The following is a 24,551-nucleotide window of genomic DNA, read 5'->3' on the forward strand; positions in this document are numbered from 1 at the left end:
CGGCAACACCTCAGAGGTCAGGGGTTAGAGGTCAGGAGGTTAGGGAAGCCGTGATATTTTTTATTATTTTCTGATAGTCGGTGTTTGTGAATAGAATGGATGACGTGGTGTGTGTACCTTTGTATAGTGTGTGTGTGTGTGTGTGTGTGTGTGTGTTGTGAATTTGGAAGGTCACTTTAGAAATGTCCTTGCTTGCTATGAACATACATGAAAATCGAGTTCAAACTAAGTAGAGAAAAGTTATAGTCAAGATGTTGACAAGGTTATAAATAATGATTTTTAATTGGAAATAATAATTGTGTCCTTCAAACTTTTTTCACAAAGAATCCTGCATTTGCAGCAATTACAGCCTTCAGACTCCTAGGACTTAGTTGTCAGCCGTTGAGGTAATCTGAAGAGCTTTCACCCCCATGCTTCCTGGGAAGCACCTCCCACAAATTGGATTGGCTTGATGGGCAATTCTCACGCACCACACTGGTCAACTGGGTCCCACAAACATCTCAATAGGGTTGAGATCTGCGTGACTGGTGCTGGCCGCTCCATTATAGACAGAATACAAGCTTGACTTGCTTCTTCCCTGCAATAGTTCTTACATAGTTTGAGCTTCAAAGCTTGGGGTCATTGTCCTGGAAATTGGCTCAATGAAGCGACCGTCTATAGGGTATGGCATGGCGCTGCAATATGGGAGGCAGATAGCCCTTCCTTCTTCAAGATCCCTTTACTCCTGTACAAATCTCCCACTTTACCACCATCAAAGCACCCCCCAGACCCATCAAGCAATGCCTCCTCCACCATGCTTTGGACAGCCCGGCCACTCCCTCCAGCATCTTTTCTGCATCTCACGAATGTTCTTCTTTGTGATCCGAACACCTCAAACGTAGGGATTTGTCCGTCCAGTGTCTGTGTTCTTTTGCCTATCTTAATTTTTTATTTTTATTGGCCAGTCTGAGATATGGAATTTTTTTGCAACTCTGCCTAGAAGGCCAGCATCCCGGGAGTCGCCTTCACTAAGGACGCTGAGACTGGTGTTTTGGCGGGTACTATTTAATGAGCCGCCGAGGACTTGGAGGACGCCCGTTTCTCAAACCAGACACTAATGTACTTGTCATCTTGCTCAGTTGCAATCACCGGCCTCCCACTACCTCTTTCTATTCTGGTTGTGAGCCGGGTTGCCCTGTTCTGTGAAGTGGAGGTGGTACAGCGCTGGACGAGATCTTCAGTTTCCTTGGGGAACTTCCCATGGAATAGCCTTCATTTCTGTAGAACAAGAATAGACTGACGAAGCTTCAGAAGAAAGTTTTTGTTTCTGTCCATTTTGAGTCCGTAATCAAACCCAACAATGCTAGATGCTCCAGACACCCAACTAGTCTAAAGAAGGCTGGTTTATTGCTTCTTTAATCAAAGCACCCAAAATATTTATGTTCTTTCCCGCTCAGCACTAGCTGCTGTTACCTCCCACAGGTGTGTGTACCTGAGACAGAGTGTGCTCCTGTAGGATAGTGTGTGTTCCTGTAGATAAAGTGTGTGTTCCGCAGATAGTGTGGACACCTGCAGATAGGACTGTAGACAGTGGGCACCTTGTAGATAGTGTGTGTTCCTGTAGATAGTGTGTGTACCTGTAGATAGTGTGTGTGTGTACCTGTAGAGGTATGTGTGCATGCAAAATGTATAGATAGTGGTACAGATAGTGTGTGTGTGTGCACTGTAGACAGTGTGCCTGTAGATAGTGTGGCTCACTGTAGATAGATAGTTGTGTACCTGCAGACAGTGTGTGTAAATACCTGTAGATAGTGTGTGTGTTACCTGTAGATAGTGTGTGTACCTGTAGGTGTACCTGTAGATAGTGTGTGTGTACCTGTAGACAGTGTGTGTGCACCTGTAGATAGTGTGTGTGTGTACCTGTAGATCAGTGTGTTTCCTAGATAGTGTGTGTTCCTGTAGATAGTGGGCACCTGTAGATAGTGTGTGTTCCTGTAGATATGTGTGTGAAATGTGTAGAGGTGTAAAATTTGATTTGTAGATAGTGTGTTACCTGTAGACAGTGTAAATTCCTGTAGATAGTGTGTGTTCCTGTAGACAGTGTGTGTACCTTAGATAGTGTGTGTCCTGTAGATAGTGTGTGTGTACCTGTAGATATGTCTGTGTAGATAGTGGTGTACTGTAGATAGTGTGTGTACCTGTAGATAGTGTGGACCTGTAGATAGTGCGCAAAATGTAGATAGTGCGAACCCAGCCGACTACTAGGTCTAGGCTGACGTTAACATGTCCCCATGGCGGACTCCACGCTACTGGCTTGTTGTTAGTCCATTATACAGCAGACACCAAGTTATCCTCCGCTGCCGACACCTGGGAACACGCCTCACTGCTCAGCTGTCACACACGTGTAAGCTTTCCTCTGTGTGTGTGTGTGTGTGTGTGATTACCTTTAGGATGCTGGGCCTGGAGGCCAGTTCTTCAGGGTCAGACAGCCGCAGGTGAGAATCTCTATTCACGAAGTTCACCTGGACCAGCTTCTCACAACGCACACCCTAGGGAACCCCGGCAGACACTGGCACAGCGCAAGTGCTGCCTCTGTCCACACAGGGGGCGTGCTGTTCTGACAGCGAGCCCGCCTCACAGGGAGATGGAGGAGGAGGGGCACCTCGTTGCACAACTCGCCACCACTAGGGGCAAGAGGGGTTTATCATCACTGATCACAACATACGACATAGTAAGGACTAAGATGTGGCTCTAATGCCCTGAGCAAAGCATGCAGACTTCTGAGTCCTCGAGGTGTTTCAACAAGAAATAGTCTGCAAACATTAGCTAACACATTCCATTTGTTCTGTGTTCCAGTCGAGAAGGTAGGAACTGCTGTGAACGTGTGTGTTTCTATTTCATGTAGTAAGAATAGAAATCTTTTGCACTTAAAAAGCCGCTAAAAAGCCACAGTAATCCATACAAAAATGTGCCTAGTAACGAAACATTAAGGAATGTTCATTCAAATTGTTCAACTGAAATTGTTAAGATGTTGGCCCTCAAACTGAACCCTTAACTGAACGACAGTTACTGATACAAGGAGAAACCAACTTAGTATGACACAACTCTAGGGCCCTTAGTTTCCACATTTACACCTGTGTGTGTGTGCGTGTGTGTGTGTGTGTGTGTGTGTGTGTGTGTGTGTGTGTGTGTGTGTGTGTGTGTGTGTGTGTGTGTGTGTCGTACCTGTACCCCTGAGGGGCAGGTGCAGGTGTATCCATCTACCTGGGTGTCCACCACACGCCGCCTCTGACAGTCCTGATCCACACACTCACCATAGTTCACACTGCAGTCACCCCCACAAAGCCTGGGGCACACACACACATGGACACACACACTAGAACATGAACATATGTATGTGTGTGTGTGTGTGTGTGTGTGCCTGTGCATAGTCACCTGGGCCGTACTGGTGCTGCTGCAGGTAGAGTGCTTAGCTGACAGGGGTTTCACCAGGAGAACATACATCCTCCTCTTCCTCACACAACAACCCTGAGAGAGAGAGAGGAGAGAGAAAGAGTAAGGGAGGAGCGTAGAAATAGAGATATTTTGTTTTAAATGATTATCAATTCAAAATGATCTTTATGAAAGTAATGTATCTACTCATCTATATATTATGTGGCCACAGTTGTTTTGTCTACAGAATGTCCTGAGAGAATGTCTCAGTCAAAATGTCCTGGAAGAGAATGTCTATGCATCTCCTGACAGAATGTCTATAAAATGTCCTGAAATGTCTATAAAATGTCCTGAGAGAATGTCTATAAAATGTCCTGAGAGAATGTCTATAAAATGTCCTAAGAGAATGTCTATAAAATGTCTTGAGAGAATGTCACAGAATGTCCTGGAAGAGAATGTCTATAAAATATCCTAAGAGAATGTCTATAAAATGTCCTGAGAGATTGTCCTGAGAGAATGTCTATAGAATGTCCTGAGAGAATGTCCTGAGAGATTGTCCTGAGAGAATGTCTATAGAATGTCCTGAGAGATTGTCTAGAGATTGTCCTGAGAGATGTCTATAGAATGTTCTGAGAGATTGTCTAGAGAGAATGTCCTGAGAGAATGTCTATAGAATGTTCTGAGAGAATGTCTATAAAATGTCCTGAGAGAATGTCTACAGAATGTAGTGAGATAATGTCTATAAAATGTCGAAGTAGAGAATGTCCTGAGAGAATGTCTATAGAATGTTCTGAGAGAATGTCTATAATATGTCGATAGATAAATGTCTATAGAATGTCCTGAGAGATTGTCTAGAGAGATTGTCCCTGAGAGAATGTCTATAGAATGTTCTGAGAGAATGTCGATAGACAATGTCTATAAAATGTCTGGAGAGAATGTCTAGAGAGATTGTATAGAGAGAATGCCTAGAGAGATTGTCCTGAGAGAATGTCTATAAAATGCCTGGAGAGATTGTCCTGAGAGATTGTCCTGAGAGAATGTCTATAAAATACATAGAGAGAATGTCCTGAGAGAATGTCTATAAAATGTCTAGAGAGAATGCCTAGAGAGAATGCCTAGAGAGAATGCCTAGAGAGAATGCCTAGAGAGAATGTCTTTAAAATGTCTAGAGAGATTGTCTAGAGAGAATGTCTTTAGAATGTTTAGAGAGAATGTCTATAGAATGTTTAGAGAGAATGTCTATAGAATGTTTAGAGAGAATGTCTATAGAATGTCTAGAGATAATGTCTATAGAATGTCTAGAGAGAATGTCTAGAGAGAAAGTCTATAGAATGTTTAGAGACAATGTCTAGAGAGAATGTCTATAGAATGTCTAGAGAGAATGTCTATAGAATGTCTAGAGAGAATGTCTATAGAATGTCTAGAGAGAATGTCTAGAGAGAAAGTCTATAGAATGTTTAGAGACAATGTCTAGAGAGAATGTCTATAGAATGTCTAGAGAGAATGTCTATAGAATGTCTAGAGAGAATGTCTAGAGAGAATGTCTATATATCATACCTATGTAGAAGGGAGGACAGAAGCAGGTGTAGTTGCCTACTCCGTCCACACAGGTTGCGCCATTCTCACATCCGTGGTCCTCACAGTCATCTACATCCACCTCACAGAACGATCCATGGAAACCCACCAGGCATGAACAACTAGAGAGGAAAGACTGGTCAGTGTGTGTTTATGTATGTGTGTGTGTGTGCAGGGGCGCAACTTTGGTTTCAGAACATCATTTAAAAAATAAACAATTCTAAACAGCCTACACAACCACTCGGAGGTGTCCACATGGTCCCTAAAGCACACCGTTGCCTCCGATTTCAAAAACAAATCACATTCCAATGATAAAACTGTGGGGGGGTGGACAAAAATGCAATTTTACAGAATGTTTCTCCCCCATTCCTAGCGAAAGTTGCGCCCCTGTGTGTGTGTGTGTGTATATGGGTGTGTTTATGTGTGTGTATAGTGTGGCCCAGTGTGTATGTTTATATGTGTGTGTGCGAAGTGTGGGCCCAGTGTATGTTTGTATATGTGTGTGTTAGTGGGGAGTGTATGTGGCTTGTATATGTGTGACCATGTGTAGTGTGGCCCCAGTGTGTTTGTATATGTGTGTAGTGTATGTGCCCAGTGTATGTTTGTATATGGGTGTGTGTTTGTATATGTGTGTGTGTATATATGTGCTGCCTGAATCTCCTTGTCTGTTTCATCACTGATGCAGGTTCCTCCATTGGTGCATGGGTTACTGGAACACACATCACTGGAGTCTCACAGTATTTACCACACACACACTTTCATTTTATATACATTATTTTTAATATCATTTTCAGCCAGGGGCATTCTTCATTATAATAATACATTTGAATACTATTTTCAATAGGGCATTCTCTAATATAATAATACATTTTAATACCATTTTCAATAGGCTATTCTCTACTATAATAATATATGTTATTACTTTATTTTCAATAGGCATTCTCTTACTATAATAATATCATTTTTAAAATACTATTTTCAATAGGGTATTCTCTACTATAATAATACATTTGATATACTATTTTCAATAGGGTATTCTCTACTATAATAATACATTTTAACTACTATTTTCAATAGGGTATTCTCACTATAATAATACATGTTATTACTATTTTCAATAGGTATTCTCTACTATAATAATACATGTTATTACTGTTTTCAATAGGGTATTCTCTACTATAATAATACATGTTATTACTGTTTTCAATAGGGTATTCTCTACTATAATAATACATGTTATTACTGTTTTCAATAGGGTATTCTCTACGATAATAATACATGTTAGTATCTGTTTTCAATAGGGTATTCTCTACATAATAATACATGTTATTACTGTTTTCAATAGGGTATTCTCTGCTATAATAATACATGTTATTACTATTTTCAATAGGGTATTCTCTACTATAATAATACATGTTACTATTTTCAATAGGGTATTCTCTACTATAATAATACATTTTAGATGATTTTAGAGTGACATAAAAATACTCCATCCAGTCATATCTTGTTATATTGGGTACAGGTTTATCTCACCGTGTATAAGCAGATTAGTTGAATAGATCAGTGTTCTGGTATGATTGGGGACAGTGGTGGGTTCTTACCGTAGGCCGGTGCACACACACATGTGTGGAGTTCTCACAGGTCAGACTGACACACACCTTGGTTCTGACAGGACCCAGACACACATGGACTACACACTTAGCCTGGACAGACGTCTCCACTGGACCTGGGGACGGCGGGAGAAGAACAATTGGAATTTAACTAGGGTCCCTACTAGCTGACGCCATCTTTCTGGGGTCCCTACTAGCTGACGCCATCTTTCTGGGGGTCCCTACTAGCTGACGCCATCTTTCTCCTCCTCTCTCCCTCCTCCCTCCCTCCCTCCCTCCCTCCTCTCCCTTCCCTCCCCTCCTCCTCCTCTCCCACTCTTACCCAGACATTTCAAACTTGGTCTCAGGTGTGGTGAGCAGCAGTTTTCCTCCATGCCCATTGGTCCGGCAGACAGTGGCGATGCCAGGCTCCTTGTACCCACTCTTCACCCAGTCAGACAGCCAGCGCAGATGACAGTCACAGTACAGGGGTTGGCAACCGATTGCCCTGAGGGTTAGAGGTCAAAGATCCGGGTGGAAGGGTTAAGGTCAGTCGCTCAATTAATCAATCAGACTGACAGCCAATTCAGATGAAATCAGGTAGAGCAAGTACAGGCATGCTCTGAATGTGGTGTAATACTTTTCAACTACCACAAGAGGGTCCTCTTGCCTCAGAGCAGTCTAAGATACAGTAAAGCTGCAATATGTGTAACTTTTTGGACATTCTAATTGAAAGCAAGTCTAAGAACCAAACTATAAGAGACAATTTCTGCATAGTGCACCTTTAAGTTCTATCACATGGAGACTGAATAGGAAGGGGATCAGAGCATTTCTGTTGAAAGTTGTCAGAGGATAGCAACCTGTTCTGGGGGCAGTTCCTCCACATGACAACACTATATATTAACCTCTGTAAGGATCTGTATCAGAAAAACGAAATGTTTCTATTCAGTGATGTTGAATGTATGGAAACCTCTGTACCACTGCATGTTACAGTACATCAATGGAAATAGATGTGTTAGTATGTGAGGTAGAGTATTACATTAATAACCCAGGCTATCCTGCTGTATCCCTGTTTCTCTCTTTACTCTCAATACAAGTTCAACAGACATGGACCTCTCTAGTGACACGCTCTCTCCTCCCCCTCCTCCCTCCCTCCCTCCCCCTCCCTCCCTCCCTCCCTCCCTCCCTCCCTCTCCTCCATCAATCCTTCACTCCGACTCCTTAGCTTGTCTCAGACAGGTCACGCTTCATCCAACACACCACTGAAGAGACACACACACCCCTCAGTCATGCGTGTCTTTATTGCAAATCCAATACCATGCCCTCTGACTGGGAAAGCACTTGACTCTGACACAGATAGGAGATGGAGAGGGTGTAGGCTCACTGCTAAGCGTGCTGAGTGGGATAATGCGCACACACACAAGGACAAATACACAAGCAGGAAACACACACACACACACACACTCACAACACAGGTGAGACAGGGAAGCCACATCACTAAAGATCCCCTCCAGTAGTCCAGAGATGTCGTTAGCCATGAAGAGATCTGGGACAGAGAAACATAAAACATGTTATTATTAAGGCTGTGTGTGTGTGTGTGCGTGTGTGTGTGTGTATTCGAGTTACTATGCGTAGTGTGTGTGTGTGTTACTGTGTGTGTGTGTGTGTGTTACCGTGTGTGTGTGTGTGTCTGTTTCTTTGTGTGTGTGTATTTGAGTTACTATGCTTAGTGTGTGTGTGTTCTGTGTCTTTGTGTGTGTGTATTTTTAGTTACTATGCGTTTGTTAGTGTGTGTGTGTGTGTGTGTTTTACCGTGTGTGTGTGTGTTACCGTGTGTGTGTGTGTATTTGAGTTACTATGCGTTTGTTAGTGTGTGTGTGTGTGTGTGTTCTGTTTTTGTTACTTGCGTTGTTGTGTGTGTGTGTGTTACCGTGTGTGTTGTGTCTTTGTGTGTGTAGTTACTGTGCGTTTGTTAGTGTGTGTGTGTGTGTGTGTGTGTGTGTGTGTGTGTGTGTGTGTGTGTGTGTGTATTTGTGTGCTGTGTGTGTTGTGTGTGTGTGTGTGTGTGTGTGTGTGTGTGTGTGTGTATATATATATATATACTGCTCAAAAAAATAAAGGGAACACTTAAACAACTCATTATAGATCTGAATGAAAGAAATAATCTTATTAAATACTTTTTTCTTTACATAGTTGAATGTGCTGACAACAAAATCACACAAAAATAATCATTGAAATCCAATTTATCAACCCATGGAGGTCTGGATTTGGAGTCACACTCAAAAATTAAAGTGGAAAACCACACTACAGGCTGATCCAACTTTAGATGTCATGTCCTTAAAACAAGTCAAAATGAGGCTCAGTAGTGTGTGTGGCCTCCACGTGCCCGTATGACCTCCCCACACGCCTGGGCAATGCTCCTGATGAGGTGGCGGATGGTCTCCTGAGGGATCTCCTCCCAGACCTGGACTAAAGCATCCGCCAACTCCTGGACAGTCTGTGGTGCAACGTGGCGTTGGTGGATGGGCGAGACATGATGTCCCAGATGTGCTCAATTGGATTCAGGTCTGGGGAACGGGCGGCCAGTCCATAGCATCAATGCCTTCCTCTTGCAGGAACTGCTGACACACTCAGCCACATGAGGTCTGCATTGTCTTGCATTAGGAGGAACCCAGGGGCCAACCGCACCAGCATATGGTCTCACAAGGGGTCTGAGGATCTCATCTCGGTACCTAATGGCAGTCAGGCTACCTCTGGCGAGCACATGGAGGGCTGTGCGGCCCCCAAAGAAATGGCACCCCACACCATGACTGACCCACGCCAAACCGGTCATGCTGGAGGATGTTGCAGGCAAGGAACGTTCTCCACGGCGTCTCCAGACTCTGTCACGTCTGTCACGTGCTCAGTGTGAACCTGCTTTCATCTGTGAAGAGCACAGGGCGCCAGTGGCGAATTTGCCAATCTTGGTGTTCTCTGGCAAATGCCAAACGTCCTGCACGGTGTTGGGCTGTGGCAATCCCCCACCTGTGGACATCAGGCCCTCACCTTACCACCCCCTCATGGAGTCTGTTTCCTCGACACATGCACATTTGTGGCCTGCTGGAGGTCATTTTGCAGGGCTCTGGCAGTGCTCCTCTTGCTCCTCCTTGCACAAAGGCGAGGTAGCGGTCCTGCTGCTGGGTTGTTGCCTCCTACGGCCTCCTCCACGTCTCCTGATGTACTGGCCTGTCTCCTGGTAGCGCCTCCATGCTCTGGACACTACGCTGACAGACACAGCAAACCTTCTTTCCACAGCTCAGCGCATTGATGTGCCATCCTGGATGAGCTGCACTACCTGGGAGCCACTTGTGTGGGTTGCTAGACTCCGTCTCATGCTACCACTAGAGTGAAAGCACCGCCAGCATTCAAAAAGTGACCAAAACATCAGCCAGGAAGCATAGGAACTGAGAAGTGGTCTGTGGTCCCCACCTGCAGAACCACTCCTTTATTGTCGGGGTGTCTTGCTAATTGCTATAATTTCCACCTGTTGTCTATTCCATTTGCACAACAGCATGCAAATATATTGTCAATCAGTGTTAAGCTTCCTAAGTGGACAGTTTGATTTCACAGAAGTGTGATTGACTTGGAGTTACATTGTGTTGTTTAAGTGTTCCTTTATTTTTGGAGCAGTGTATATGTGATGTAGTTCGGCCCTTACAGTAGTCTGCCAGAGCGTAGTCCAGCCAGGGCCAGAGGAGGAGGATGCAGCGTGAGAGTTGTAACTCAGGATGCTGGAACACAGTCAGGAGAAGAACACACAGAGAGCTGTATTACATGATGAACATTCTACAGTTCTAATAGGACATTCTATGACAGTACACTAGTCTAGATACAGTGTGAGGATGATGGACATTCTACCGTTCTATTAGGACATTCTATGACAGCAATACACTAGTCTAGATACAGTGTGAGGATGATAGACATTCTACAGTTCTAATAGGACATTCTATGACAGTACACTAGTCTAGATACAGTGTGAGGATGATGGACATTCGCATACGGTTCTAATAGGACATTCTATGACAGTACACTAGTCTAGATACAGTGTGGGGATGATGGACATTCTACAGTTCTAATAGGACATTCTATGACAGTACACTGGTCTAGATGCAGTGTGAGAATGATGCATTATCTACAGTTCTAATAGGACATTCCCATGACAGTACAGTCTAGATACAGTGTGGGATGATTGACATTCTACAGTTCTAATAGGACATTCTATGACAGTACACCAGTCTAGATAACAGTGTGAGGATGATGGACATTCGCATACCGAGTTCTAATAGGACATTCTATGACAGTACACTAGTCCAGATACAGTGTAGGATGATGGACATTCTACAGTTCTAATAGAGATATTTCTATGACAGTACACTAGTCTAGATACAGTGTGAGGATGATGGACATTCTACACTTCTATTAGGACATTCTATGACAGTACACTAGTCTAGATACAGTGTGAGGATGATGGACATTCTACAGTTCTAATAGGACATTCTATGACAGTACACTAGTCTAGATACAGTGTAGGATGATGAACATGACAAGTATTTTCCATCAAGAATACATGTATTGTTGTTTTCTTTCCTTTTTCTTCAGATAATTGTCTTTAGAATAATTCTGTGTGGGTTTGTTTATCCCTGTGTGTGTGTGTGTGTGTGTGTGTGTGTGTGTGTGTGTGTGTGTGTGTGTGTGTGTGTGTGTGTGTGTGTGTGTGTGTGTGTGTGTGTGTGTGTGTGTGTGTGGTTGACTCACAGGGTGGTGAGCTGGCTCATCATTGGAGAAGGAGAGTCAGACAGGGAGCTGATTCTGTTGTTACTCAGATCTCTGTAACAACAAGGGTTCAAAACAATCGCTACTTAAACACAATAACTTTATGTTCAAAAGAATCAACACTTTATTATCTACAGTTATCCAAAGTTAGATCCATAGTGCCATTCGGAAAGTATTCAGACCCTTTTACTTTTCCACATTTTGTTGGCGTTAAAATATTCTAAAATGGATTAAATATATATTTTTCCTCAGCAATCTACACACAATACCCTATGATGACAAAATGAAAATAGTTATTAGATGTATTTTTTATGATTTAATTTGATTATTTTAAAATGTATTTACATAAGTATTCAGACACTTTGCTATGAGATTCCAAATTGAGCTCAGCTGCATCCTGTTTTCATTGATGATCCTTGAGACGTTTCTACAACTTGATTGGAGTCCACCTGTGGTAAATTCAATTGATTGGACATGATTTGGAAAGCTCACACCTGGTCTGTTATATGGTCCCACAGTTGACAGTGCATGTCAGAGCAAAACCAAGCCATGAGGTTGAAAGAATTGTCCGTAGAGCTCCAAGACAGGATTGTTTCAAGGCACAGATCTGGGGAGGGTAACAAAATGTATGCAGCATTGAAGGTCCCCAAGAACACAGTGGCCTCCATCATTCTTAAATGGAAGAAGTTTGGAACCACCAAGACTCTTCCTAGAGCTGGCCAAACTGAGCAATCGGGGGAGAAGGGCCTTGGTCAGGGAGGTGACCAAGAACCTAATGGTCACTCTGACAGAGGACAACCATCTCTGCAGCACTCCACCAATCAGGTGTTTATGGTAGAGTGGCCAGACGGAAGCTACTCCCTCAGTAAAAGGATCATGACAGCCTGCTTGGTGTTTTCCAAAGGCACCTAAAGACTCTCAGATCATGAGAAACAAGATTCTCTGGTCTGATGAAACCAAGATTGAACTCTTTGGCCTGAATGCCAAGCATCACATCTGGAGGAAACGTGGCACCATCCCTACGGTGAAGCATGGTGGTGGCAGGATCATGCTGTGGGGATGTTTTTCAGCAGCAGGGACTGGGAGACTAGTCAGCATCGAGTCAAAGGTGTACGGAGCTAAGTACAGAGAGATCCTTGATGAAAACCTGCTCCAGAGTGCTCAGGACCTCAGACTGGGGCGATAGTTCATCTTCCAACAGGACAATGACCATAAGCACACAACAAAGACAACGCAGGAGTGGCTTCAGGAAAAGTCCTTGAGTGGCCCAGCCAGAGCCCAGACTTGAACCCGATCGAACATCTCTGGAGAGACCTGAAAATAGCTGTGCAGCAACGCCCCCATCCAACCTAATAGCGCTTGAGAGGATCTGCAGAGAGGAATGGGAGAAACTCCCCAAATACATTAACCCCAAAAAGACTGGAGGCTGTAATCGCTGCCAAAGGTGTTTCAACAAAGTACTGAGTAAAGGGTCTGAATACTTGTAAATTTGATATTTCCGTTTTTGCTTTGTCATTTTGGGGTATTGTTTCTAGATTGATGAGGGGAAAAAATGATTTCATCCATTTTAAAATAAGGCTGTAACATAACAAAATGTGGAAAAAAGTCAAGGGGTCTGAATACTTTACAAATGCACTGTAGACTGTGTCCCAATTAAAGGCACCCTATTCCCTTTATAGGGCAATACTTTTGACCAGAGCCTGGGTCATTGTCAAAAGTAGTGCACTACATAGGGAATGGGGTGCCACTCTGAGACGTAGCCATCCTGTTAATGCAGTTTAATACCTATCATCAGACACACAGCACAACCCCTCCTCCTATACACGTCATATCCCATCTCAACAGAACAAAGGCTTTTTGTGTCAAATGGAGGTGTTATGTGAATAACCATTAACCCACACTAGTCTATCAGAGGTAGCTATGAGCTGGTGTATTGTGGATTGGATAATGCTGTTGTTGACTGGAGTGGAGTCAAGTGCAGAGCAGGCTCCGTATAAGCGCCCCCTGGTGTCATGGTTACACATTGGACTGTAGAGAAACCACTAGAACAGTCCTGGTCTTTAGACAGCTACATTGTGTACGTGTTTTTGTTCCAGCACAGCTCTAAAACAACCGGGATTAAGCTAATGAAGGTCTGTTGTGATGGGTTGTAACAGAAACCTGTAAACCTGGACAACGACAAATACCTAGGTGTCTTGTTAGACTGTAAACTCTCCTTCAGACTCACATTAAGCATCTCCAATCCAAAATTAAATCTAGAATCGGCTTCCTATTTCGCAACAAAGCATCCTTCACTCATGCTGCCAAACATACCCTCATAAAACTGCCCATCCCTACCGATCCTCAACCGAGCGATGTAATTTATAAAATAGCCTCCAACACTCTACTCAACAAATGGGATGCAGTCTATCACAGTGCCATCCATTTTGTCACCAAAGCCCCATATACTACCCACCACTGCGACCTGTACGCTGTCGTTGGCTGGTCCTCGCTTCATATTTGTCGCCAAACCCACTGGCTCCAGGACATCTACAAGTCTCTGCTAGGTAAAGCCCCGCCTTATCTCAGCTCACTGGTCACCACAGCAGCACCCACCCGTAGCACGCGCTCCAGCAGGTATATCTCAGGGGTCATCCCCAAAGCCAACACCTCTTTGGCCACCTTTCCTTCCAGTTCTCTCCTGCCAATGACTGGAACGAACTGCAAAAATCACTGAAGCTGGAGACTCATATCTCCCTCACTAGCTTTAAGCACCAGCTGTCAGAGCAGCTCACATATCACTGCACCTGTAGATAGCCCATCTGTAAATAGCCCATCCAACTACCTCATCCCCATACTGTATTTATTGTAATTACTTTGCCACCATGGCCTATTTATTGCCTTACTTCCCTTATCCTACCTCATTTGCACATACAGGGAGGGAAAAAAGTATTTGATCCCCTGCTGATTTTGTACGTTTGCCCACTGACAAAAATGATCAGTCTATAATGTTAATAGTAGGTTTATTTGAACAGGGAGAGACAGAATAACAACAAAAAATCCAGAAAAACGCATGTCAAAAATGTTATAAATTGGTTTGCATTTTAATGAGGGAAATAAGTATTTGACCCCTCTGCAAAACATGACTTAGTACTTGGTGGCAAAACCCTTGTTGGCAATCACAGAGGTCAGATGTTTCTTGTAGTTGGCCACAGGTTTGCACACATCTCAGGAGGGATTTTGTCCCACTTCTCTTTGCAGATCTCTCCAAGTCATTAAGGGTTTCGAGGCTGACGTTTGCAACTCGAACCTTCAGCTCCCTCCAGAAACTTTCTATGGGATTAAGGTCTGGAGACTGGCTAGGCCACTCCAGGACCTTAATGTGCTTCTTCTTGAGCCACTTTTCTCTTTCCTTGGCCGTGTGTTTTGGGTCATTGTCATGCTGGAATACCCACCACGACCCATTTTCAATGCCCTGGCTGAGGGGAAGGAGGTTCTCACCCAAGATTTGGCGGTACATGGCCCCGTCCATCATCCCTTTGATGCGGTGAAGTTGTCCTGTCCCCTTAGCAGAAAAACACCCCCAAAGCATAATGTTTCCACCTCCATGTTTGCGGTGGGGATGGTGTTGTTGGGGGTCATAGGCAGCATTCCTCCTCCTCCAAACACGGCGAGTTGAGTTGATGCCAAAGAGCTCGAATTTTCGTCTCATCTGACCACAACACTTTCACCCAGTTGTCCTCTGAATCATTCAGATGTTCATTGGCAAACTTCAGACGGGCATGTATATGTGCTTTCTTGAGCAGGTGGACCTTGCGGGCACTGCAGGATTTCAGTCCTTCACGGCGTAGTGTGTTACCAATTGTTTTTCTTGGTGACTATGGTCCCAGGTGCCTTGAGATCATTGACAAGATCCTCCCGTGTAGTTCTGGGCTGATTCCTCATGATCATTGCAACTCCACGAGGTGAGATCTTGCATGGAGCCCCAGGCCGAGGGAGATTGACAGTTCTTTTGTGTTTTCCATTTGCGAATAATCGCACCAACTGTTGTCACCTTCTCACCTGCTTGCAGCGATGGTCTTGTAGCCCATTCCAGGCTTGTGTAGGTCTACAATCTTGTCCCTGACATCCTTGGAGAGCTCTTTGGTCTTGGCCATGGTGGAGAGTTTGGAATCTGATTGATTGCTTCTGTGGACAGGTGTCTTTTATACAGGTAACATGCTGAGATTAGGAGCACTCCCTTAAGAGTGGCTCCAATCTCAGCTCGTTAGGGCTGAATAAAAGACACCTGGGAGCCAGAAATCTTTCTGATTGAGAGGGGGTCAAATATTTATCCTCATTAAAATGCAAATCAATTTACAACATTTTTGACATGCGTTTTCTGGATTTATTTGTTGATACTCACTGTTCAAATAAACCTACCATTAAAATTATTGACTGATCACTTCTCTTTGTTAGTGGGCAAATGTACAAAATCTGCAGGGGATCAAATACTTTTTTCCCTCACTGTACTATATATAGACTTTTCTACTGTATTATTGACTGTATGTTTGTTTTCCTCCACAGTGTGTTGTTGTATGTGTCAAACTGCTATTCTTTATCTTGGCCAGGTCGCAATTGTAAATGAGAACTTGTTCTCAACTAGCCTACCTGGTTAAATAAAGGTGAATGAAATAAATAAAACACTCTGTTGGGACCAGGACCATGGTTGATGACCTCTAGGGCACAGTACACTGTTGTACAGTACGGTATCAGTAACACAGTAATGGGGAACTAAGCCCAGGAACACCACTGACCACACACCAATGGTTAACTCACAACAGATGCACCAACAGACAGTAATGCTTAACTCACAACAGACACACTAACAGACACCCTAACAGACAGTAATGCTTAACTCACACCAGAAACCCCTAACAGAGAGTAACGGTTAACTCACAACAGACACACTAACATACAGTAATGCTTAACTCACAACAGACACACTAACAGACAGTAATGCTTAACTCACAACAGACACACTAACAGACAGTAATGCTTAACTCCACAACAGACACACTAACATACAGTAATGCTTAACTCACAACAGACACACTAACAGACAGTAATGCTTAACTCACAACAGACACACTAACAGACAGTAATGGTTAACTCACACCAGACACACTAACAGACAGTAATGCTTAACTCACAACAGACACACTAACAGACAGTAATGGTTAACTCACAACAGACACACTAACAGACAGTACTAACTCACAACAGACACACTAACAGACAGTAATGCTTAACTCACAACAGACACACTAACAGACAGTAATGGTTAACTCACAACAGACACACTAACAGACAGTAATGCTTAACTCACAACAGACACACTAACAGACAGTAATGGTTAACTCACAACAGACACACTAACAGACAGTAATGCTTAACTCAGAACGGACACACTAACAGACAGTAATGGTTAACTCCCCAACAGACACACACTAACAGACAATAATGGTTAACTCACAACAGACACACTAACAGACAGTAATGGTTAACTCACAACAGACACACTAACATAAGTAATGGTTAACTCACAACAGACACACTAACAGACAGTAATGGTTAACTCACAACAGACACCCTAACAGACAGTAATGGTTAACTCACAACAGACACACTAACAGACAGTAATGGTTAACTCACACCAGACACACTAACAGACAGTAATGGTCAACTCACAACAGACTCACTAACAGACACACTAACAGACAGTAATGCTTAACTCACAACAGACACACTAACAGACAGTAATGCTTAACTCACAACAGACACACTAACCGACAGTAATGGTTAACTCACAACAGACACACTAACATACAGTAATGCTTAACTCACAACAGATACACTAACATACAGTAATGCTTAACTCACAACAGACACACTAACAGACAGTAATGCTTAACTCACAACAGACACACTAACAGACAGTAATGCTTAACTCCCACCAGACACACTAACAGACAGTAATGGTTAACTCACAACAGACACACTAACAGACAGTAATGGTTAACTCACAACAGACACACTAACAGACAGTACTGGTTAACTCACAACAGACACACTAACAGACAGTAATGCTTAACTCACAACAGACACACTAACAGACAGTAATGGTTAACTCACAACAGACAGTAATGCTTAACTCACAACAGACACACTAACAGACAGTAATGCTTAACTCACAACAGACACACTAACAGACAGTAATGGTTAACTCACAACAGACATACTAACAGACAGTAATGCTTAACTCACAACGGACACACTAACAGACATTAATGGTTAACTCACAACGGACACACTAACAGACAGTAATGGTTAACTCACAACAGACACACTAACAGACAGTAATGGTTAACTCACAACAGACACACAAACAGACAGTAATGCTTAACTCACAACAGACACACTAACAGACAGTAATGCTTAACTCACAACAGACACACTAACATAAGTAATGGTTAACTCACAACAGACACACTAACAGACAGTAATGGTTAACTCACAACAGACACACTAACATAAGTAATGGTTAACTCACAACAGACACACTAACAGACAGTAATGGTTAACGCACAACAGACACCCTAACAGACAGTAATGGTTAACTCACAACAGACACACTAACAGACACACTAACAGACAGTAATGGTTAACTCACACCAGACACACTAACAGACAGTAATGGTCAACTCACAACAGACTCACTAACAGACACACTAACAGACAGTAATGCTTAACTCACAACAGACACACCAACAGTCAGTACTGGTTAACTCACAACAGACACACTAACAGACAGTAATGGTTAACTCACAACAGACACACTAACATACAGTAATGGTTAACTCACAACAGACACACTAACAGACAGTAATGGTTAACTCACAACAGACACACCAACAGACAGTAATGGTTAACTCACAACAGACACACTAACATACAGTAATGGTTAACTCACAACAGACACACCAACAGACAGTAATGGTTAACTCACAACAGACACACTAACAGACAGTAATGGTTAACTCACACCAGACACACTAACAGAGAGTAATGCTTAACTCACAACAGACACACTAACAGACAGTAATGCTTAACTCACAACAGACACACTAACAGACAGTAATGCTTAACTCACAACAGACACACTAACAGACAATAATGGTTAACTCACAACAGACACACTAACAGACAGTAATGGTTAACTCACAACAGACACACTAACATAAGTAATGGTTAACTCACAACAGACACACTAACAGACAGTAATGGTTAACTCACAACAGACACACTAACAGACAGTAATGGTTAACTCACAACAGACACCCTAACAGACAGTAATGGTTAACTCACAACAGACACACTAACAGACAGTAATGCTTAACTCACAACAGACACACTAACCGACAGTAATGCTTAACTCACAACAGACACACTAACATACAGTAATGCTTAACTCACAACAGATACACTAACATACAGTAATGCTTAACTCACAACAGACACACTAACAGACAGTAATGCTTAACTCACAACAGACACACTAACAGACAGTAATGCTTAACTCCCACCAGACACACTAACAGACAGTACTGGTTAACTCACAACAGACACACTAACAGACAGTAATGCTTAACTCACAACAGACACACTAACAGACAGTAATGGTTAACTCACAACGGACACACTAACAGACAGTAATGGTTAACTCACAACAGACACACTAACAGACAGTAATGGTTAACTCACAACAGACACACTAACAGACAGTAATGGTTAACTCACAACAGACACACTAACAGACAGTAATGCTTAACTCACAACAGACACACTAACAGACAGTAATGCTTAACTCACAACAGACACACTAACAGACAGTAAAGCTTAACTCACAACAGACACACTAACAGACACACTAACAGACAGTAATGGTTAACTCACAACAGACACACTAACAGACAGTAATGGTTAACTCACAACAGACACACAAACAGACAGTAATGGTTAACTCACAACAGACACACTAACAGACAGTAATGCTTAACTCACAACAGACACACTAACAGACAGTAATGCTTAACTCACAACAGACACACTAACATAAGTAATGGTTAACTCACAACAGACACACTAACATAAGTAATGGTTAACTCACAACAGACACACTAACAGACAGTAATGCTTAACTCACAACAGACACCTAACAGACAGTAATGGATTTAACTCACAACAGACACACTAACAGACAGTAATGGTTAACTCACAACAGACACACTAACAGACAGTAATGGTCAACTCACAACAGACTCACTAACAGACACACTAACAGACAGTAATGCTTAACTCACAACAGACACACCAACAGTCAGTAGTGGTTAACTCACAACAGACACACTAACAGACAGTAATGGTTTAACCACAACAGACACACTAACATACAGTAATGATTAACTCACAACAGACACACCTAACAGACAGTAATGGTTAACTCACAACAGACACACCAACAGACAGTAATGGTTAACTCACAACAGACACACTAACATACAGTAATGGTTAACTCACAACAGACACACCAACAGACAGTAATGGTTTAACTCACAACAGACACACTAACAGACAGTAATGGTTAACTCACACCAGACACACTAACAGAGAGTAATGCTTAACTCACAACAGACACACTAACAGACAGTAATGGTTAACTCACAACAGACATACTAACAGACAGTAATGCTTAACTCACAACAGACACACTAACAGACAGTAATGGTTAACTCACAACAGACACACTAACAGACAGTAATGGTTAACTCACAACAGACACACTAACAGACAGTAATGCTTAACTCACAACAGACACACTAACAGACAGTAATGCTTAACTCACAACAGACACACTAACAGACAGTAATGGTTAACTCACAACAGACATACTAACAGACAGTAATGCTTAACTCACAACGGACACACTAACAGACAGTAATGGTTAACTCACAACGGACACACTAACAGACAGTAATGGTTAACTCACAACAGACACACTAACAGACAGTAATGGTCAACTCACAACAGACTCACTAACAGACACACTAACAGACAGTAATGCTTAACTCACAACAGACACACCAACAGTCAGTACTGGTTAACTCACAACAGACACACTAACAGACAGTAATGGTTAACTCACAACAGACACACTAACATACAGTCAATGGTTAACTCACAACAGACACACTAACAGACAGTAATGGTTAACTCACACAGACACACTAACAGACAGTAATGGTTAACATCACAACAGACACACTAACAGACAGTAATGCTTAACTCTACAACAGACACACTAACAGACAGTAATGGTTAACTCACAACACACACTAACAGACAGTAATGCTTAACTCACAACAGACATACTAACAGACAGTAATGCTTAACTCACAACAGACACACTAACAGACAGTAATGGTTAACTCCACAACAGACACACTAACAGACAGTAATGGTTAACTCACAACAGACACACCTAACAGACAGTAATGGTTAACTCACAACAGACACACCAACAGACAGTAATGGTTAACTCACAACAGACACACTAACACAGCAATGACTTAACTCACGACACCACAACAGCAATGGTTAACTCACAACAGACACACTAACAGACAGTAATGGTTAACTCACACCAGACACACTAACAGACAGTAATGCTTAACTCACAACAAGACACACTAACAGACAGTAATGCTTAACTCACAACAGACACACTAACAGACAGTAATGGTTAACTCACAACAGACATACTAACAGACAGTAATGCTTAACTCACAACGGACACACTAACAGACAGTAATGGTTAACTCACAACAGACACACTAACAGACAGTAATGGTTAACTCACAACAGACACACTAACAGACAGTAATGCTTAACTCACAACAGACACACTAACATAAGTAATGGTTAACTCACAACAGACACACTAACAGACAGTAATGCTTAACTCACAACAGACACACTAACATAAGTAATGGTTAACTCACAACAGACACACTAACAGACAGTAATGCTTAACTCACAACAGACACCCTAACAGACAGTAATGGTTAACTCACAACAGACACACTAACAGACAGTAATGGTTAACTCACAACAGACACACTAACAGACAGTAATGGTCAACTCACAACAGACTCACTAACAGACACACTAACAGACAGTAATGCTTAACTCACAACAGACACACCAACAGTCAGTAGTGGTTAACTCACAACAGACACACTAACAGACAGTAATGCTTAACTCACAACAGACACACTAACAGACAGTAATGGTTAACTCACACCAGACACACTAACAGACATTAATGCTTAACTCACAACAGACACACTAACAGACAGTAATGGTTAACTCACAACAGACACACCAACAGACAGTAATGGTTAACTCACAACAGACACACTAACAGACAGTAATGCTTAACTCACAACAGACACACTAACAGACAGTAATGCTTAACTCACAACAGACACACTAACAGACAGTAATGGTTAACTCACAACAGACATACTAACAGACAGTAATGCTTAACTCACAACGGACACACTAACAGACAGTAATGGTTAACTCACAACAGACACACTAACAGACAGTAATGGTTAACTCACAACAGACACACTAACAGACAGTAATGCTTAACTCACAACAGACACACTAACATAAGTAATGGTTAACTCACAACAGACACACTAACAGACAGTAATGCTTAACTCACAACAGACACCCTAACAGACAGTAATGGTTAACTCACAACAGACACACTAACAGACAGTAATGGTTAACTCACACCAGACACACTAACAGACAGTAATGGTCAACTCACACCAGCTGCAGGTGTTTGAAGGTGGACAGTTCTCTGGGCACCATGCTGAACTGGTTCCCATCCAGATACCTGAGAAGAGGAGGAGGAGGAGGAGGAGGACACTGTGGTTAAACAAAGAAACTAAGTTATACCAGCTATTAGTCAGTAAGCCTTGTCCTAGCCAGAACAGCCTATAGGGTTATACCTACCTATTAGTCAGTAAGCCTTGTCCTAGCCAGAACAGCCTATAGGGTTATACCTACCTATTAGTCAGTAAGCCTTGTCCTAGCCAGAACAGCCTATAGGGTTATACCTACCTATTACACAGGTAATACGTTATATAACTACAGTGCTAACTGGTGAACTGAGAATGTAAGAAAAGTGTATTGCAGATCTCTAAGCCCTAACCCCTAGCACCCTTCCCTTTGTCTCCTGCCCCCTTGCCCTGACCTCTAACCCCAATTTGTGACTTACAGTTCAGTGACGTTGCGGGGCAACCCCTTGGGCATGGCCTGGAGGTGTTTGTTACTACAGCGGACCACCGTCTCTGTACAGGTACACTCACTGGGACACTGAGGACGAGCCACAGCTACTCTCCTCCAATACAGCACCTGGGAGAGAAGGGAGACTAGTTAAAATATTTAGAAATTGAACATACTTATATCACTTTCGATCAATGAAATTATAAAATCTCTATGTGTCCTTGTGTGTGATGTGTGTTTCTGCGTGAGTCCGTGCGTGTGTGTGTGTGCGTGCGTGCGTGTGTCGTACCGTCGTCGCAGCGGAAGTCTGGTGCTGCTGCGTCCTGGTGGGATCTCTCTGAGGAAGGAGGGGCTCTGGCAGCGAGGGTTCCCTGTTACGATTCGTCTAGAACGAAGCCATGCCCCCAACCACGCCAGACGACAGTCACAGTTAAACGGGTTGGCCAGCAGGTTCCTGAGGGAGGGAGAGGTGGGGGAAGAGAGGAAGACAGAGGGGGAGAGAGGTGGGGGAGAGAGAGGTGGGGGGAGAGAGAGAGGTGAGGTGGGGGGAGAGAGGTGGGGGGGAGGGAGAGAGGGGGCGGAAGAGAGGAACAGAGGGAGAGAGAGGTGGGGGAGAGAGAGAGATGGGAGGAAGAGAGAGGGTGGGGGAAGAGAGAGAGGTGGGGGAAGAGAGAGAGGTGGGGGGGAAGAGAGAGAGGTGGGGGGGAAGAGAGAGAGGTGGGGGAAGAGAGAGAGGTGGGGGAGAGAGAGAGAGGTGGGGGGAAGAGAGGTGGGGGAGAGAGAGGTGGGGGGGAGAGAGAGAGGTGGGGGAGAGAGAGAGGTGGGGGAAGAGAGAGAGGTGGGGGAAGAGAGAGAGGTGGGGGGATGAGAGAGACGTGAGTGAAGAGAGGAAGACAGAGGGAGAGAGAGGTGGGGGGAGAGAGAGAGGTGGGGGAAGAGAGAGAGGGGGGAAGAGAGAGGTGAGGTGGGGGAGAGAGAGGTGGGGGAAGAGAGAGAGAAGGGGGAAGAGAGAGAGGTGGGGGGGAAGAGAGGAAGACAGAGGGAGAGAGGGTGGGGGGAAGAGAGAGAGGTGAGGTGGGGGGGAGAGATGGGGAGAAGAGAGAGAGGTGGGGGAAGAAAGAGAGGGGGAGAGAGAGAGGTGGGGGGAAGAGAGAGAGGTGGGGGAGAGAGAGGTGGGGGGAAGAGAGAGAGGTGGGCGGAATAGAGAGAGGTGGGGGGAAGAGAGAGAGGTGGGGGAAAAGAAGACAAAGAGAGAGGTGGGGGGAAGAGAGGAAGACAGAGGGAGAGAGAGGTGAAGAGAGAGGTGGGGGAAGAGAGAGACAGAGGGAGAGAGAGATGGGGGAGGAGAGGTGGGGGGAAAGAGAGAGAGGGGGAGAGAGAGGTGGGGGGAAGAGAGAGAGGTGGGGGGAAGAGAGAGAGATGGGGGAGAGAGAGAGGTGGGGGAAGAGAGAGAGGTGGGGGAAGAGAGAGGTGGGGGAAGAGAGAGAGGTGGGGGGAAGAGAGAGAGGTGGGGGGGGAAGAGAGAGAGGTGGGGAGAGAGAGAGGTGGGGAAGAGAGAGAGGTGGGGAAGAGAGAGAGGTGGGGAAGAGAGGAAGACAGAGGGAGAGAGAGGTGGGGGAAGAGAGAGAGGTGGGGAAGAGAGAGAGATGGGGGAGAGAGAGAGGTGGGGCGGAAGAGAGAGAGGTGGGGGGAAGAGAGAGAGGTGGGGTGGAAGAGAGAGAGGTGGGGGGGAGGAGAGGAAGACAGAGGGAGAGAGAGGTGGGGAAGAGAGAGGTGGGGGGAAGA

At 43.8% G+C, this 24,551-nt stretch overlaps 1 protein-coding gene and 1 long non-coding RNA gene across 2 annotated transcripts in view; both read right to left on the bottom strand.

Moving 5' to 3' along the window:
* The window catches only part of LOC106591235 (sialoadhesin), a 608,384-nt gene that overhangs the window by 300,436 nt on the left and 283,397 nt on the right, over positions 1-24,551 (bottom strand). The gene's annotated exons all lie outside the window — the stretch shown is intronic.
* LOC123730817 (uncharacterized) lies at positions 11,403-22,862 on the bottom strand. Its single transcript, XR_006762259.1, has 3 exons — positions 22,759-22,862; positions 22,306-22,374; positions 11,403-11,441 (listed from the first exon to the last, which is right to left on the bottom strand). It is a non-coding gene; the product is annotated as an uncharacterized lncRNA (long non-coding RNA).

Source organism: Salmo salar, chromosome ssa02 (assembly GCF_905237065.1).
Source record: "Salmo salar chromosome ssa02, Ssal_v3.1, whole genome shotgun sequence".
Lineage (NCBI taxonomy): Eukaryota > Metazoa > Chordata > Actinopteri > Salmoniformes > Salmonidae > Salmo > Salmo salar.